The 16,635-nt window shown below is 40.9% G+C and overlaps 2 pseudogenes; one reads left to right on the top strand and one right to left on the bottom strand.

Annotated features, from left to right (window-relative positions):
• The first annotated feature begins 7,808 nt into the window (after positions 1-7,808).
• Positions 7,809-7,860, top strand: LOC138354848 (U6atac minor spliceosomal RNA; annotated as a pseudogene).
• A 7,869-nt stretch (positions 7,861-15,729) lies between these two features.
• On the bottom strand, positions 15,730-15,781 carry LOC123750651 (U6atac minor spliceosomal RNA; annotated as a pseudogene).
• Positions 15,782-16,635: the final 854 nt, after the last annotated feature.

Genomic DNA, 16,635 nt, shown 5'->3' with positions numbered 1-16,635 from the left:
CTTACCTTTTCGGTCATATTCAACAACATATGTTTACAAGAAAGACTGCTACCAAAATATAATAATATATATATATATATATATATATATATATATATATATATATATATATATATATATATATATATATATATATATATATATATATATATATATATACATATATATATATATATACATATATATATATATATATATATATATATATATATATATATATATATATATATATATATATATATATATATATATATATATATATATATATATATATATATATATATATATATATATATATATATTATACTAGCTGTACCCAGAAACGCTTTGCTGTGACTCAGCAACACATTTGCTTGGCTTAGCCACAGCATCCTTCGCCTGTCCCCCAGTCCTCTCCACCATCCGCCTTCCTATGTGCCCTCGTCCTCCCAACCATGCCCCACTCCACCGTCCCTCGTCGTCCCCACCATCTCCCACTCCAGCGTCCACTCGTCCTCCCCACCATCTCCCACACAAGCGTCCCCTCGTCCTCCTAACCATTCCCCACTCCACCGTCCCCTCGTCCACTCCACTATCTCCCGCTTCCCTGTCTCCTGGTCCTCCCCACCATTCTCCATTCCCCTCGCCCCCATCATCCCCAACTTCCTTGTTCCGTTGTCTTCCACCACCTTTTCCCCCCTCCCCTGTCCCATCGTCCTCCCCAACATTCCCCACTCCCTCGTCCATTGCATTCCCAAATAATCTGATGTTCCCATCAGAAAATTGGGAAAATCCAATGATCTGATGTTCCCATCACTGAAATATAAGAAAAATAGTTAATGAAACGAAATGAAAAATGAAAATATAAACAAATACGCTATACTCATGAAATGAACAGTACGTTAAACAACACAGCTGAATTCCAACGCAATGTCACACAAAATAATTAAATAAAACTGAAAATAAATAGAAATCTAGGAAAATTCTATTTATCATTGAAATCGGAAACTTTGTAATGGAATCATAACATATTTAATATAGCGTCTGTTGCTCTTACGTGCAACAGGTGGCACCTTTTTAAAAAAAAAATAAATAAAAAATAAGCATGTTTTTACCTCTCACAGGTGTGGCATCTGTACTTATACTGACGAAATGAACGGTATGGTAAACGACACAACTCAATTCCAACGCAATGTCACACAAAATAATTGATTCAAAATGAAAATAAATGGAAATTTATGAAAATTCGTCAGTGCAATTGTAAACATTGATATTAAATCATATAATTTTTTGTATAGCATGTGTTGCTCCTATTGAAACCGATTGTTCTGTTTAAAAAAAATACATGTTTTTACCTATCACAGGTGTGGAATCTATATAGTAGGTATATAAAAATATACACGTATTCGAATGGAACGTTGTGTCAAGATTTCAGAGCAATCAGTGAAGAACTTTTAGAGATTAGAGCGTCCGTTGCTCTTAGTGCAACAGATGGCACTGTTTTTCAAAAAAGCATGTTTTTTCTTGTCACAGGTGAGGCATGTATATTGTTAGTATATAAAAACACGCACCTATTGGAATGCAACGTTATTTGCAAAATTTCAAAGCAATCGGTAAGGAGATTTCAAAGATTTGAAAAACACATGAAAAAGACAGTTTTTCAAAAAAGCATGGTTTTTACCCGTCACAGACGTGACATCTATTTAGTATGTATATAAAAACCTGCTCGGATGAGAATGGAACGGAGAAAGAAGAACTTGCGGTGATTAGCGATTTTACACAAACGAACATTTATATATATATATATATATATATATATATATATATATATATATATATATATATATATATATATATATATATGTCGTACCTAATAGCCAGAACGCACTTCTCAGCCTACTATTCAAGGCCCGATTTGCCTAATAAGCCAAGTTTTCATGAATTAATGTTTTTTCGTCTACCTAACCTAACCTAACCTAGCTTTTTTTGGCTACCTAACCTAACCTTACCTATAAATATAGGTTAGGTTAGGTTAGGTAGGGTTGGTTAGGTTCGGTCATATATCTACGTTAATTTTAACTCCAATAAATAAAAATTTACCTCATACATAGAGAAAAGGGTTGCTTTATCATTTCATAAGAAAAAAATTATAGTAAATATATTAATTCAGGAAAACTTGGCTTATTAGGCAAATCGGGCCTTGAATAGTAGGCTGAGAAGTGAGTTCTGGCTACTAGGTACGACATATATATATATATATATATATATATATATATATATATATATATATATGTCGTACCTAATAGCCAGAACGCACTTCTCAGCCTACTATGCAAGGCCAAATTTGTCTAATAAGCCAAGTTTTCATGAACTAATTGTTTTTCGACTACCTAACCTACCTAACCTAACCTAACCTCACTTTTTCGGCTACCTAACCTAACCTAACCTATAAAGATAGGTTAGGTTAGGTTAGGTAGGGTTGGTTAGGTTCGGTCATATATCTACGTTAATTTTAACTCCAATAAAAAAAAAATTGACCTCATACATAATGAAATGGGTAGCTTTATCATTTCATAAGAAAAAAATTAGAGAAAATATATTAATTCAGGAAAACTTGGCTTATTTGGCAAATTTGGCCTTGCATAGTAGGCTGAGAAGTGCGTTCTGGCTACTAGGTACGACATATATATATATATATATATATATATATATATATATGTCGTACCTAATAGCCAGAACGCACTTCTCAGCCTACTATGCAAGGCCCGATTTGCCTAATAAGCCAAGTTTTCATGAAATAATTGTTTTTCGACTACCTAACCTACCTAACCTAACCTAACCTAACTTTTTCGGCTACCTAACCGAACCTAACCTAGACAGATAGGTTAGGTTAGGTTAGGTAGGGTTGGTTAGGTTTGGTCATATATCTACGTTAATTTTTATTCCAATAACAAAAAATTGACCTCATACATAATGAAATGGGTAGCTTTATCATTTCATAAGAAAAAAATTAGAGAAAATATATTAATTCAGGAAAACTTGGCTTATTAGGCAAATCGGGCCTTGCATAGTAGGCTGAGAAGTGCGTTCTGGCTACTAGGTACGACATATATATATATATATGTCGTACCTAATAGCCAGAACGCACTTCTCAGCCTACTATTCAAGGCCCGATTTGCCTAATAAGCCAAGTTTCCATGAATTAATGTTTTTTCGTCTACCTAACCTACCTAACCTAACCTAACCTAGCTTTTTTTGGCTACCTAACCTAACCTTACCTATAAATATAGGTTAGGTTAGGTTAGGTAGGGTTGGTTAGGTTCGGTCATATATCTACGTTAATTTTAACTCCAATAAAAAAAAATTGACCTCATACATAGAGAAAAGGGTTGCTTTATCATTTCATAAGAAAAAAATTATAGTAAATATATTAATTCAGGAAAACTTGGCTTATTAGGCAAATCGGGCCTTGAATAGTAGGCTGAGAAGTGAGTTCTGGCTACTAGGTACGACATATATATATATATATATATATATATATATATATATATATATGTCGTACCTAGTAGCCAGAACGTCGTACTCGGCCTACTATGCAAAGCCCGATTTGCCTAATAAGCCAAGTTTTCCTGAATTAATATATTTTCTCTAATTTTTTTCTTATGAAATGATAAAGCTACTCATTTCATTATGTATGAGGTCAATTATTTTTTATTGGAGTTAAAATTAACGTAGATATATGACCGAACCTAACCAACCCTACCTAACCTAACCTAACCTATCTTTATAGGTTAGGTTAGGTTAGGTAGCCGAAAAAGTTAGGTTAGGTTAGGTTAGGTAGGTTAGGTAGTTGAAAAACAATTAATTCATGAAAACTTGGCTTATTAGGCAAATCGGGCCTTGCATAGTAAGCCGAGAAGTGCGTTCTGGCTACTAGGTACGACATATATATATATATATATATATATATATATATATATATATATATATATATATATATATATATATATAAATATATATATATATATATATATATATATATATATATATATATATATATATATATATATATATATATATATATATATATATATATATATATATATATGTTGTACCTAGTAGCCAGAACGTCGTACTTGGCCTAATATGAAAGGCCCGATTTGCCTAATAAGCAAAGTTTTCCTGAATTTATATACTTTTTCCAATTATTTTTTTCTGATGAAATGATAAATCTGTACATTTCAATATGCATAAGTTAATTTGATAAAATTTGAATTAAAACTAATGTAGATATACGACTGAACCTAACCAACCCTACCTAACCTAACCTATCTAAACCTAACCTATCTAAACCAAACCTAAAATAACACAAATAAGTGAATAAATTATGGTCTTAATATAAAATAATAATAATAATTCAAATAAACTACTTGGAAAAAAATTATTGAAAATAAAGAAAATCACTCAGCGTATTAGCCAAATTTGGCCTTGCATAGTAGGCCGAGAAGTGCGTTCTGGCTACTAGGTACGACATATATATAAATATGCTTCGTGACGAAATTGTGAAGAATATTCTACCGGAACATCTAATCTGCGTGGTAGGGTACACGACCCCAAAAATTACACTGCAGTTCCACTGAGTTTCTCTCGCAGTTCCAGCACTCCAGGACAATGAAAACTAACTTCTGATCTGTGACTACTTGGAGTTTTTGGGTCATTGGATAAATAGCTTCGGCTTCCAGTGACTCTTAACAGTCTAGAAGCCACTAGATCAGAGTACTGGACCTCTCAAAGAGTTTTATTGCTCCTGTCAGTCTAGGTTTGAACTTTACACGGGAGGAGTTCATTCTGATATAATCAGCTTGCGTGTTTGTGAAAGGTAATGTGTTACAATTGTGTCTCGTGTACTCTCATACAAGTGAATTGTGTCGCTGAAATGAGAAAATTTTCCCAGCCTCATGTGAAGCTCGGAAGCAATCCAGCTGGGACAGACCAACTGCAGTGTCACCCGGTGAGCGGGTCGATCCGGCACCCAGGTCAAGGTGCCTTGGTCGACCTGGTATAATTTCACCAATAACAAATCCAAGAAAAAATATGAGAATTAGGGATAATAATTAGGAACGTATGCCGCATCCAAACATATGTCAACACCACCCATCTCTGTTTCTGTCTCTATGTGTGTACAAACGACATTCTCTCTTATAGGCATAAGAGAGAATGTTTATCTGTGTGTCCAATGTTGAAGGCCAGACACTTGGGGCTAGCCTCACCCAAGTTAACAGAGGGAATGGTCTAGGGTCCGTGATTAACATAGGCTGGTCGAGGCCGCCAGAATTCAAAAGGAAACAGCGTGTCAGGGTAGCATTTAGACCCCAATGACGAATTGTTACACTGCTTGCTGGCTACACAGTTAAATATTTTGAGAAGAAAAGTTTGAAAACAATTTTGTTTTATAGTAATATACGGCATTATTCACTTATGGGAAATGTACACATTTCCTTCCTTCTATAATTCACATGTAGTCGCGTGAAGCAGACGATCATCCAACAGCTTGAAAGGTTTCAAAAGCCACACCATTATCTCAGAGTAAATAGGGACTCTATTATTGAGCACTTGACACCGACACACTATTGGCGTGTGTCTTACTGACGACAACACACACCAATAGTGGACAATTATATTTTGTATACGAGAGAGAGAGAGAGAGAGAGAGAGAGAGAGAGAGAGAGAGAGAGAGAGAGAGAGAGAGAGAGAGAGAGAGAGAGAGAGAGAGAGAGAGAGAGAGAGAGAGAGAGAGAGAGAGACAGAGACAGAGGCAGACTTACAGAGAGAAATAGAGCTCGAGACACAGAGGGAGGCAGAGGTGGAGACAGACACACAGAAAGAGACCAGCCCATCCTCCTGTTTTGGTCGTAGTTTAAGAAACGATGAGGACTATAGAATATGTACCGACGAACAACGAAATTAGAAAGTAGAAATCTAAACTAATGACTTGGACAAACCGGAAAACAAATTTTTACTTGTGCATCTTTGTGAAACTAATCTAACCATTACTGGATGGATGGACTGACCTTCCTAGACCTAATACACGATATCTCAGGCCTAATATAGTACATATGTGTGCTATAATAGGTCTAGGAATATTAAAGTTTGTTTTTAGTTTTATTTATTTTAAAATAATTTCTTACTAGCCAGTATACTACTATCTAAATGCTAAGTACGTACGAATTGGTGACTATTGATGACTGTCACAATAGGTACTGTCTAAACAGGAGGATGGGTTGAAGAGACTGACAGAAAGTAGATAGTTGGATGGGTAGATGGCTGGACTGACAGATGAATAGTTGGATTGATAGATGGATGGATAGATTGATAGATGGAGTTGATGGATGAGAACATGAGTAGATAGATGGATAGAAGAAAAACTAGATAGATATTTAGATGAGTAGATGGATGATTGGACGGACAGATGGAAGGATAGATTGATGGATAGATCTAAAGATAGATGGATGAAAAGAGAGACAAATCAATGGATAAATGTACATACTGATGGATAAATGTACAGACTGATGGATAAATGTACAGACTGATGGATAAATGTACAGACTGATGGATAAATGTACAGACTGATGGATAAATGTACAGACTGATGGATAAATGTACAGATTGATGGATAAATGTACAGACTGATGGATAAATGTACAGACTGATGAATAAATGTACAGACCGATGGATAAATGTACAGATTGATGGATAAATGTACAGACTGATGGATAAATGTACAGACTGATGGATAAATGTACAGATTGATGGATAAATGTACAGACTAATGGATAAATGTACAGACTGATGGATAAATGTACAGACTGATGGACAGATGTTCAGACTGATGGATAAATGTACAGACTGATGGACAGATGTTCAGACTGATAGATATATTGATTGATGGACGGAAAGATCTATGGAGGGATAGATGTATGAATATATAGATGGATTGTTATCCTGCATATAATAGAACCCGAATCCTGGAGAGGGAGATCGTGGTGGAGAACCAGTGAGGAAGAACCGTGCCTCCAGGTGAAGATGAGACACACATCACGCTGAGAACTCCAGAGAGCCTTGACGGAGGTGGTGGGGAGCGCGGAGGCGAGGTCCTGACCAGCGACCATGTACCAATACATATTTCTTGACTTAAACACGTCCCCTGTTGATTAAATCTGGCTACAACTACTCAGAGTTATATCCACCAATCTGTGAACTGTGGCCTTGGGCCCTGACAGTGTCTATAAACCAGTTGAGAGTAATGTTGCAGTGAGAGTGACTTGTGGCTGGTGCAATAACTGGTCCACTTGTCTCTCTGTCCTCCTCCTCTTCTACCCACCCACTCTCCCTCTGTCTCTGTCTCACTTTCTCTCTCTCTCTCTCTCTCTCTCTCTCTCTCTCTCTCTCTCTCTCTCTCTCTCTCTCTCTCTCTCTCTCTCTCTCTCTCTCTCTCTCTCTCTCTCTCTCTCTCTCTCTCTCTCTCTCTCTCTCTCTCTCTCTCTCTCTCTCTCTCTCTCTCTCTCTCTCTCTCTCTCTCTCTCTCTCTCTCTCTCTCTCTGTCTCTCGCTCTCTCTCTCTCTCTCTCTCTCTCTCTCTCTCTCTCTCTCTCTCTCTCTCTCTCTCTCTCTCTCTCTCTCTCTCTCTCTCTCTCTCTCTCTCTCTCTCTCTCTCTCTCTCTCTCTCTCTCCCCTGATACGCAGACCAATAACTATGAGCCTGCATCTTTGTGTATGCCTCGATCCCCATATTTCCATATGTCTGACAACCATTGTGTTACCACCACCAGTGTGCTGTAGGAGAGAAGGTTAGCACTCCCCCGTATAAGGACGGACAACACATACAGTCGCTACGGTGACACCTGACACCATGTGTAGGAGGCCTGATCGAGGACCGGGCCGCTCGGACGTTGAGCCCCGAAATCATCGCAAGGAAAGGTAACCACAATCATCTGTCTATTGTCCTTCCGTCAGTCTGTCATTCTGTTCGTTACTCACCTGTCTGGTTCACTTGTGTCTTGTTTGCCTCTGTCATTGTGTCCGTTATATCACCTGTCTCCCCAAGATATGAGGATTTGTATGTATTACTTGGCCACCAGGATAATCCCGTTGCATGTGGTGAGTCATGAGTAACATTAATGAGTCCTGATTAAGATCACTGACCGGCAGGGGAGGGTGAGTGTGACGAACGATGGTAAGATGAGAGAGTCATTATGGCCGGACCGAGCTAACGGGGAGATTTTTCTCTAAGCTCACTCTGGTATATAATATAGTGTACCAATATTGGATACCAATATTGGTATCGAGGGACTCCGTCACACCCTTCACTGTATAACGGTGCTCGAAAAGACCCCCTTTACGTCCGGGGTCTCCTCCCACGCGCTTGTCCCTTCTCCAGTAGGGCTCCATGGTAGAGCTGATCACGGAGCTGAGGGTCTATTATTACTTCCTTTAGAGGAAATTCATCCTCTGAGACTTTGTAACATTGTCATACTGGCTAAACTCTTTCTTCTTATTATTCGTCTTCCTTTTCTTTGAGACTTGCGAGGTTGGTAACCAGGTCTTCGACTTAGCCTTATAAGGTTCACAAAGACTTTATTTTGATAAAGAAGAAAGGGGAGGAGGGAATTGTTTGGAAGACGAGGGGACGGGGGAGTGGCAGATGGTGGGGAGGACAAAGGGACAGTGGAGAGGGGAATGGTTAGGAGGACGAGGGAATGGTGGAGTGAGGGAAGATGGTGGGGAAGAAAAAGAGATGGGAGAGGGGGATATAGTGGGGAGGACGAGAGGACGGGGGAATGGGGGAATGGTTGGGAGGACTAGGGGGACGGGGAAGTCAGGAATGGTTGGGAGGACGATGGGACGGGAGGGGAGGAATGACGGGGAAGACTGGGAGACAGGGGAATGTTGTTGTAGGCACATGCGTTGCTGAACCAGAGCAACGCGTGGCCGGGTACAGCTGGTCTTTGAATATACGTATTCAATTTTGTCTCTACTGTATCATGTTCTGTTTAGTGCTGATATATTTAACATCTTATCATTATTTCTTTTCATCTATTTCAGTACATCATTCATATCACCACTTTCACTTCACCGAGGAAAAAATAAGTTTTCCTAATCCCTCATGTTGATGGTTTCCAATTCTTGTGCTGAACTTTGTCATCCTTCTTTGTATCCAGTTAATTGAAGTTATGTCCGCTTTAGATTCTATTTACATTTACTAAAATTGAGGTTCAAACAATTAACTGATTCTCAGCAAAAAATCCCGTTTTGTATCATTTCTAATATAGAGAGCCCAAGAAAGAAGACAGCAGTTATGCACCTTACAAATAGTTGCCAAGCTATGGTCGCTTGCCCACGTATAACTTTCTCTTATAATAGCAGTGATGACCTTCAACGTTCTTAAAATTTATATTTTCACTGTGTTGGGGTCAATCTCGCTTGAACTTGTTTCTTCAGCATTAACCATTGACCCATCACCAAGAAAATTTTGTATACAGCTATCGTCAATATACAAGTATGAAGAAAATTAAAGGAAACGCATACTGAAGTAAGTCTAAATTTAGGTATTAAATTATGTGATAGGCAAAGGAATAAGATTAGCAATTCGTTAAATGACGCGGATGATTCACTTACCATCTCATCAACTCTCCCAATCATTAACTTACTGACTTCTTTATTCCTGTTTAAAGATCTTCCACGGAGTATTGGATGAAGAAGTTGGTGTCAGTATAAGGTCAACATTAACAGTTTGTCACATGAGTGCACAAGTTGACTAATATTGGCATTAAGCGTATATGCAAGTTTAAAGATCAGGATGACTGAGATTTTGCAAAAATGACAATTTTCTGCAGTGGAAGATATTTCAAGTAAAAGACATTAATCTGTGAACACTTGGGAACAGTTAACTTAAACATATTTAATTGAATTCCATTAAATCTAAATTTTTCGTTATATTTACAGTTCCTATAGATGACAATGCTTTAGTTACATTATGCACTGCAAATTTCTTACCTTCTCGCTGAATCTTACTGAAGTTCTGACCATTCACATGCTCAGACAGAAGTTTTGTACTACTTTTGTCACTGCCTGGTAGTCGTGGTCAGTGGTCGTGTCACTGCCTGGTAGTCGTGGCCAGTGGTCGTGTCACTGCCTGGTAGTCGTGGCCAGTGGTCGTGTCACTGCCTGGTAGTCGTGGCCAGTGGTCGTGTCACTGCCTGGTAGTCGTGGCCAGTGGTCGTGACACTGCCTGGTAGTCGTGGCCAGTGGTCGTGACACTGCCTGGTAGTCGTGGCCAGTGGTCGTGGCCAGTGGTCGTGTCACTGCCTGGTAGTCGTGGCCAGTGGTCGTGTCACTGCCTGGTAGTCGTGGCCAGTGGTCGTGTCACTGCCTGGTAGTCGTGGCCAGTGGTCGTCTCACTGCCTGGTAGTCGTGGCCAGTGGTCGTGTCACTGCCTGGTAGTCGTGGCCAGTGGTCGTCTCACTGCCTGGTAGTCGTGGCCAGTGGTCGTCTCACTGCCTGGTAGTCGTGGCCTCACAACCTAACATTACTTGCAATTTCGTCATCAGAGTGAAGGCCATTGCCAGCATCCAATAACGAAACGTGGAATGACGGAGCGCTGTTTCATATGGTTGATACCTGTGACCGAGAGGCTTGACGTGACACTTCGGGAGCTCATATCTACCACTGAGAGCACACGAGTGGCTGACCTGTCTCGCTATACACAGATATTTCATGTCACACCTGAACCATATATGTTAATGAGCAATTTTATAGCTCAATTCTTTGGCAGGTAAGTTTGTGACCTGGAGATATTAGTGGAGCTGGCCACCTATAACCTGTGGCTTCTTGCATACCCTTGCTGCCCCAAAGACGCCATTTTAGGCGCCATGGCATGGCCCGGCACCTGGGCCACATGTAGCCACACACTAACAGATGTTGGGACAACATAAAGTCTTATCAGGCCATATGAACCATACTGCTAAGGCCATGTATAACTTTGTACTAACCTTACTATAGATAGTTATAAGTCACCATATATAGTATAATTTATATGAAATGTAAATATTTATGTTTTTTTATCTCCACCAACTGTGAACATTTACGCCCAACTATATGTAGGTAAAGCTTGGTAGGCTAAATTTACATACCGTCCACTACTTAGAATCACAATTCATTTAGAATAATAAATAATTAAACTAAAAAATATCAAGTAAATAAAGTACAAATTAAATATTCACAAAGAATAAAAACAAATAACTTTCTGCTAGGATTACCCCGCTGTTCCATAGGCTTATAGGGCTTATAGGGTTCATGGGCTTATAGGGCTTATAGGGTTCATGGGCTTATAGGGCTTATAGGGTTCATGGGCTTATAGGGCTTATAGGGTTCATGGGCTTATAGGGTTCCATGGGCTTATAACCCTATGGGTGAGAAAGCATCTCCTGTTCTCAGTTCTTACCTTCATTGTGGCTTGTTAAGCTTGAAACCGTGTCTCCTCGTTCGTGTTACATCTGACCTTTTGAAGAAATTGTTCGGATCAACATCCTCCAAATTGTTAGTATTATAAAGGTTTCGATGAGATCCGACCTGTCATGCCTGGTCTAGTGTTTTTAGCCCTGTGGCCCTCAACCGTTCCTGATACGAGAGATGAATTAGTATGTTGAAGAACTTGTTTTCATTTCACTGCAAAGATCTGGGTCATGGTGGATTTTCGGGCCACTTTTGTAGTATCTGGGGAATTGGATGATGTAAAGTGAATTGGTTTTGCTAATTCATCTACAAATTATTTTTGGAATTTTTCACAGTGTGCCGGCACACATCGTAGAGATATGTCATATCCTACTGAATAGTGTTAGTGGAAAAGCGGGAGGAAAGGAAAGACTATGACTTTGCATCCATGTGAACAGTATGTGATGAATTGAACCTCACTAAGACACTGCCGATTGTGCAATCCCCAGTTGGTATTGTATATATTATTGTTAGAAATGGGACAAAAAAGGTAATTTTGCTGTGAATATTGCTAAACGGTATTATAGTTGTTATTGTTGCTTGAAGCAGTAATGTGGGATCCCCACATCACTGGTGACACAGGATTCAATGTGTTTTTGGATTTGAGATCCATGTGTGTAAATTGCGGTCGTGTTAAGACAGCACATTTTCATGGTAGAGCCGAAGGTTGAGTAAATGACTGAATTATGTGCGCATTTTAGGGTTAAAGGACAATCGTGATTGCTCTAGGAACTGTTTATTGCCGGGTGAAAAAAACTGTAAAATGTATATTTACTGGTTCTAAAATTGATGGCTCCAAATTGAGCATGCTGGGAACTCCTTTCTTCGCATCACTTGGACACTTACGGGCATAAGGAGACCGGTGACCTGTCAAACAATGTAGACAGTCATCGATATCAGGAGCAGAACTTCCACTCAGGTATAGCGAGACAGGTCAGTCACTCGTGTGCTCTCAATGGTAGATATGAGCTCCCGAAGTGTCCCGTCAAGCCTCTCGGTCACAGGTATCAACCATATGAAACAGTGCTCCGTCATTCCACGTTTCGTTATTGGATGCTGGCAATGGCCTTCACTCTGATGACGAAATTGCAAGTAATGTTAGGTTGTGAGGCCACGACTACCAGGCAGTGAGACGACCACTGGCCACGACTACCAGACAGTGAGACGACCACTGGCCACGACTACCAGGCAGTGACACGACCACTGGCCACGACTACCAGGCAGTGACACGACCAGTAGCCACGACTACCAGGCAGTGACACGACCACTGGCCACGACTACCAGGCAATGAGACGACCACTGGTCACGACTACCAGGTAGTGGCACGACCAGTGGCCACGACTACCAGGTAGTGACACGACCACTGGCCACGACTACCAGGCAGTGAAACGACCCCTGGCCACGACTACCAGGTAGTGGGACGACCACTGGCCACGACTACCAGGCAGTGTCACGACCACTGGCCACGACTACCAAGCAGTGAGACGACCACTGACCACGACTACCAGGAAGTGACACGACCACTGGAACGACTACCAGGCAGTGTCACGACCAGTGGCCACGACTACCAGGCAGCGAGACGACCACTGGCCACGACTACAAGGCAGTGAGACGACCACTGGCCACGACTACCAGGCAGTGTCACGACCACTGGCCACGACTACCAGGCAGTGACACGACCACTGGCCACGACTACCAGGCAGTGTCACGACCACTGGCCACGACTACCAGGCAGTGTCACGACCACTGGACACGACTACCAGACAGTGACACGACCACTGGCCACGACTACCAGGCAGTGAGACGACCACTGGCCACGACTACCAGGCAGTGACACGACCATTGGACACGATTACCAGGCAGTGAGACGATCACTGGCCACGACTGCCAGGCAGCTTTCAACGTGACGAGTGTGACGCTGAAAGAGGTGAATGCCGCACATTGAGACCCGGCCCGGGAGCGCCATTCACGCCATCGTCATGTAAAGAGGAAACCTGTAAATATTGGTGTTAAGGGGAGAGTGAAGGATGAGTGGGTGACCCAAGCTGGTACCTGCACCACCAGTAATGTCTTCTAGTGTAAGGAAGCTTTTACTCTTGCTAGCCATTCACGGGAGTCCCTCATGTTAACACATCCTAGTCCAGCAAATATCCTAAGATCACAAGAATAAATGAAACTGCCTAAACCAATTAGGCCACCCGAGGTAAGTACTATATATAGCCTACTGAACGTGTTCCCGTATATATGTATTCCTCGCTTGAAACACTCCAGCAGTACCACGTCTCTCATGTTACCTGGTAAATTATTTCATAAATTAACATTAGTATTTCCTAACGAATATTTAATTATGTCATCTATATAAATAAAAATGTAAACGTTTGTTCAAAATCGCTAATCTCCGAAAGTTTTTCACCGATTGCTTTAAATTTTTCACACAAAGTTTCATTTGCATCCGAACGGGATTTTATATACATACTATATTGATGTCACGTCTGTGACAAGAAAAAAACATGCTTTTCATGAAAAACTCTATTTTTTCATGTTTTTCATGTGAGAGAAATTTTTCGAAACCTCTTTACTGATTGCTTTGTAATTTTGACACAATGTTGCATTCGAATAGATGCGTGTTTTTATACACATACTAAATACATGCCTCACCTGTGACAGGAAAAAACATGTATTTTTTTTTAAACCACCATATGTTGGACGAAAGAGCAACACATGCTGCAATCTCCAAATTTTTTTTACTGATTGCTTTGAAATTTTGACACAACGTTCCATTCGAATATGCACGTGATTTTATATACCTACTATATAGATGCCACACCTGTGATAGATAAAACATGATTTAAAAAAAAAACACCATCTGTTGCAGGTAAGAGCAACTCTCGCTATTAAATATGTTACTATTCCATTTCAATGTTTCCGATTGCATTGATATATTAAATGTTCATAGATTCCGATTTTTTTTTATAATTTTGATTGAATTATTTTGTGTGACATTGCGTTGGAATTGAACGGTCTTGTTTACCTTACCGTTCATTTCGTGAGTATAAGTATAGAACCACACCTGTGACAGTTAAACCATATTGTTTTTAAAAACAGTGCCATCTGTTGCACGTAGGAGCAACACACACCCTATACTAAATATGTTGCGATTCCATTTCAATGTTTCCATTTGCATAGATAAATTTAATTTTCAATGATTTTGATTTATTTACGTTTTGATTTAAATATTTTGTGTGATTTGCCTTGGAATTGAGCTGCATTGTTTACCATACCGTTCATTTCATGAATATAGTTTAGTTATTTTTTTATTAAATTTTTTCATTTCTTTTTTTAACTGTTCTCATTTTTTCATTGATGGGAACATCAGATCATTTGATGTTCCCAATTTTTTGATGGGAACATCAGATCATTTGGGAATGCATCGGAGGAGGGAGTGGGGAATTGTGAGGAGGACGGTGGGATGGGAGTGGGGGATGGTGGGGAGGACGTGGGGAAAGGGGAGGGGGTAATTGGGGGGAGGACCAATGGACGGGAAAGTTGGGGATGATGGGGACGAGGTGACGGAGGGATTGATAATGGTAGAGGAGGACAAAGGGTCATGGGAGTAGGGGATGGTGGGGAGGAAAAAGGGAAGGGGGAGGGGGGAATGACGGAGAGGATGAGGGGACGGGGGAGTTGGGGAATGGTGGGGAGGACGAGGGGACAGAGGAGTAGGGAATGGTTGGGAAGACGAGTGGGACGGGGGAGTCAGGAATGGTTGGGAGGACGATTGGACGGGAGGGGGGAATGGTGGGGAAGACTGGGAGACAGGGGAATGTTGCTGTGGCTCAGCAATGCACATGCGTTGCTGAGCCTCAGTAACGCATCTCACCTAGTTGTGCTTGCGGGGGTTGAGCTCTGCTCTTTCTCAACTGCTCTTTACCGCCTCTCAACTGTCAATCAATTGTTTCTACTACTACTACTATTTTTTCCCACACCACACACACACACACACACACACAAACACGCACACCAGGAAGCAGCACGTGACAGCTGACTAACTCCCAGGTACCTATTTACTGCTAGGTAACAGGGGCATTCAGGGTGAAAGAAACTTTGCCCATCGTTTCTCGCTGGCGCCCGGGATCGAACCCGGGACCACAGGATCATGTGTCCAGCGTGCTGTCCGCTCGGCCACCGGCTCCCCTCTGGGATGTGTTGTCCGTCCTTATACAGGGGAGTGCTAACCTTCTCTCCTACAGCACACTGGTGGTGGTAACACAATGGTTGTCAGACAATATGGATATATTTAGTGGATCGAGGCATTACCAAAGATGCAGGCTCAGAGTTATTGGTCTCTGAGAGAGAGAGAGAGAGAGAGAGAGAGAGAGAAAGTGAGACAGAGAGAGAGGGAGAGTGGGTGAGTACAAGAGGAGGAGGATAGAGAGACAAGTGGACCAGTTATTGCACCAGCCACAAGTCACTCTCACTGCAACATTACTCTCAACTGGTTTATAGACACTGTCAGGGCCCAAGGCCACAGTTCACAGATTGGTGGATATAACTCTGAGTAGTTGTAGCCAGATTTAATCAACAGGGGACGTGTTTAAGTCAAGAAATATGTATTGGTACATGGTCGCTGGTCAGGACCTCGCCTCCGCGCTCCCCACCACCTCCGTCAAGGCTCTCTGGAGTTCTCAGCGTGATGTGTGTCTCATCTTCACCTGGAGGCACGGTTCTTCCTCACTGGTTCTCCACCACGATCTCCCTCTCCAGGAGACGGGTTCTATTATATGCAATATAACAATCCATCTATCTATTCATACATCTGTTCCTCCATATATCTTTCCGTCCATCCAACAATCTATCCATCAGTCTGAACTTCCGTCCATTGATATTTCTCTTTATTCTTCCATCTAACTATAAATCTATACATTCATCTATCCTTCTATCTATCCATCCAATCATCCATTTACTCATCTGAATATCTATATATTTTTTTCTTCTATCCTATCCTATGAGGCTATTTGAACCACTTCCTCGCCAGCACTCGGATGGTAATCTTGGGCATAGCATTTTATCAAATCACCTCATTCTTTGGGGCACACGTGAGGAACAC

Source organism: Procambarus clarkii, chromosome 64 (genome assembly GCF_040958095.1).
Source record: "Procambarus clarkii isolate CNS0578487 chromosome 64, FALCON_Pclarkii_2.0, whole genome shotgun sequence".
NCBI classification, from domain to species: domain Eukaryota; kingdom Metazoa; phylum Arthropoda; class Malacostraca; order Decapoda; family Cambaridae; genus Procambarus; species Procambarus clarkii.
The sequence above is the reverse complement of the archived record's forward strand: the minus strand, read 5'-3'. Positions and strand labels throughout refer to the sequence as shown.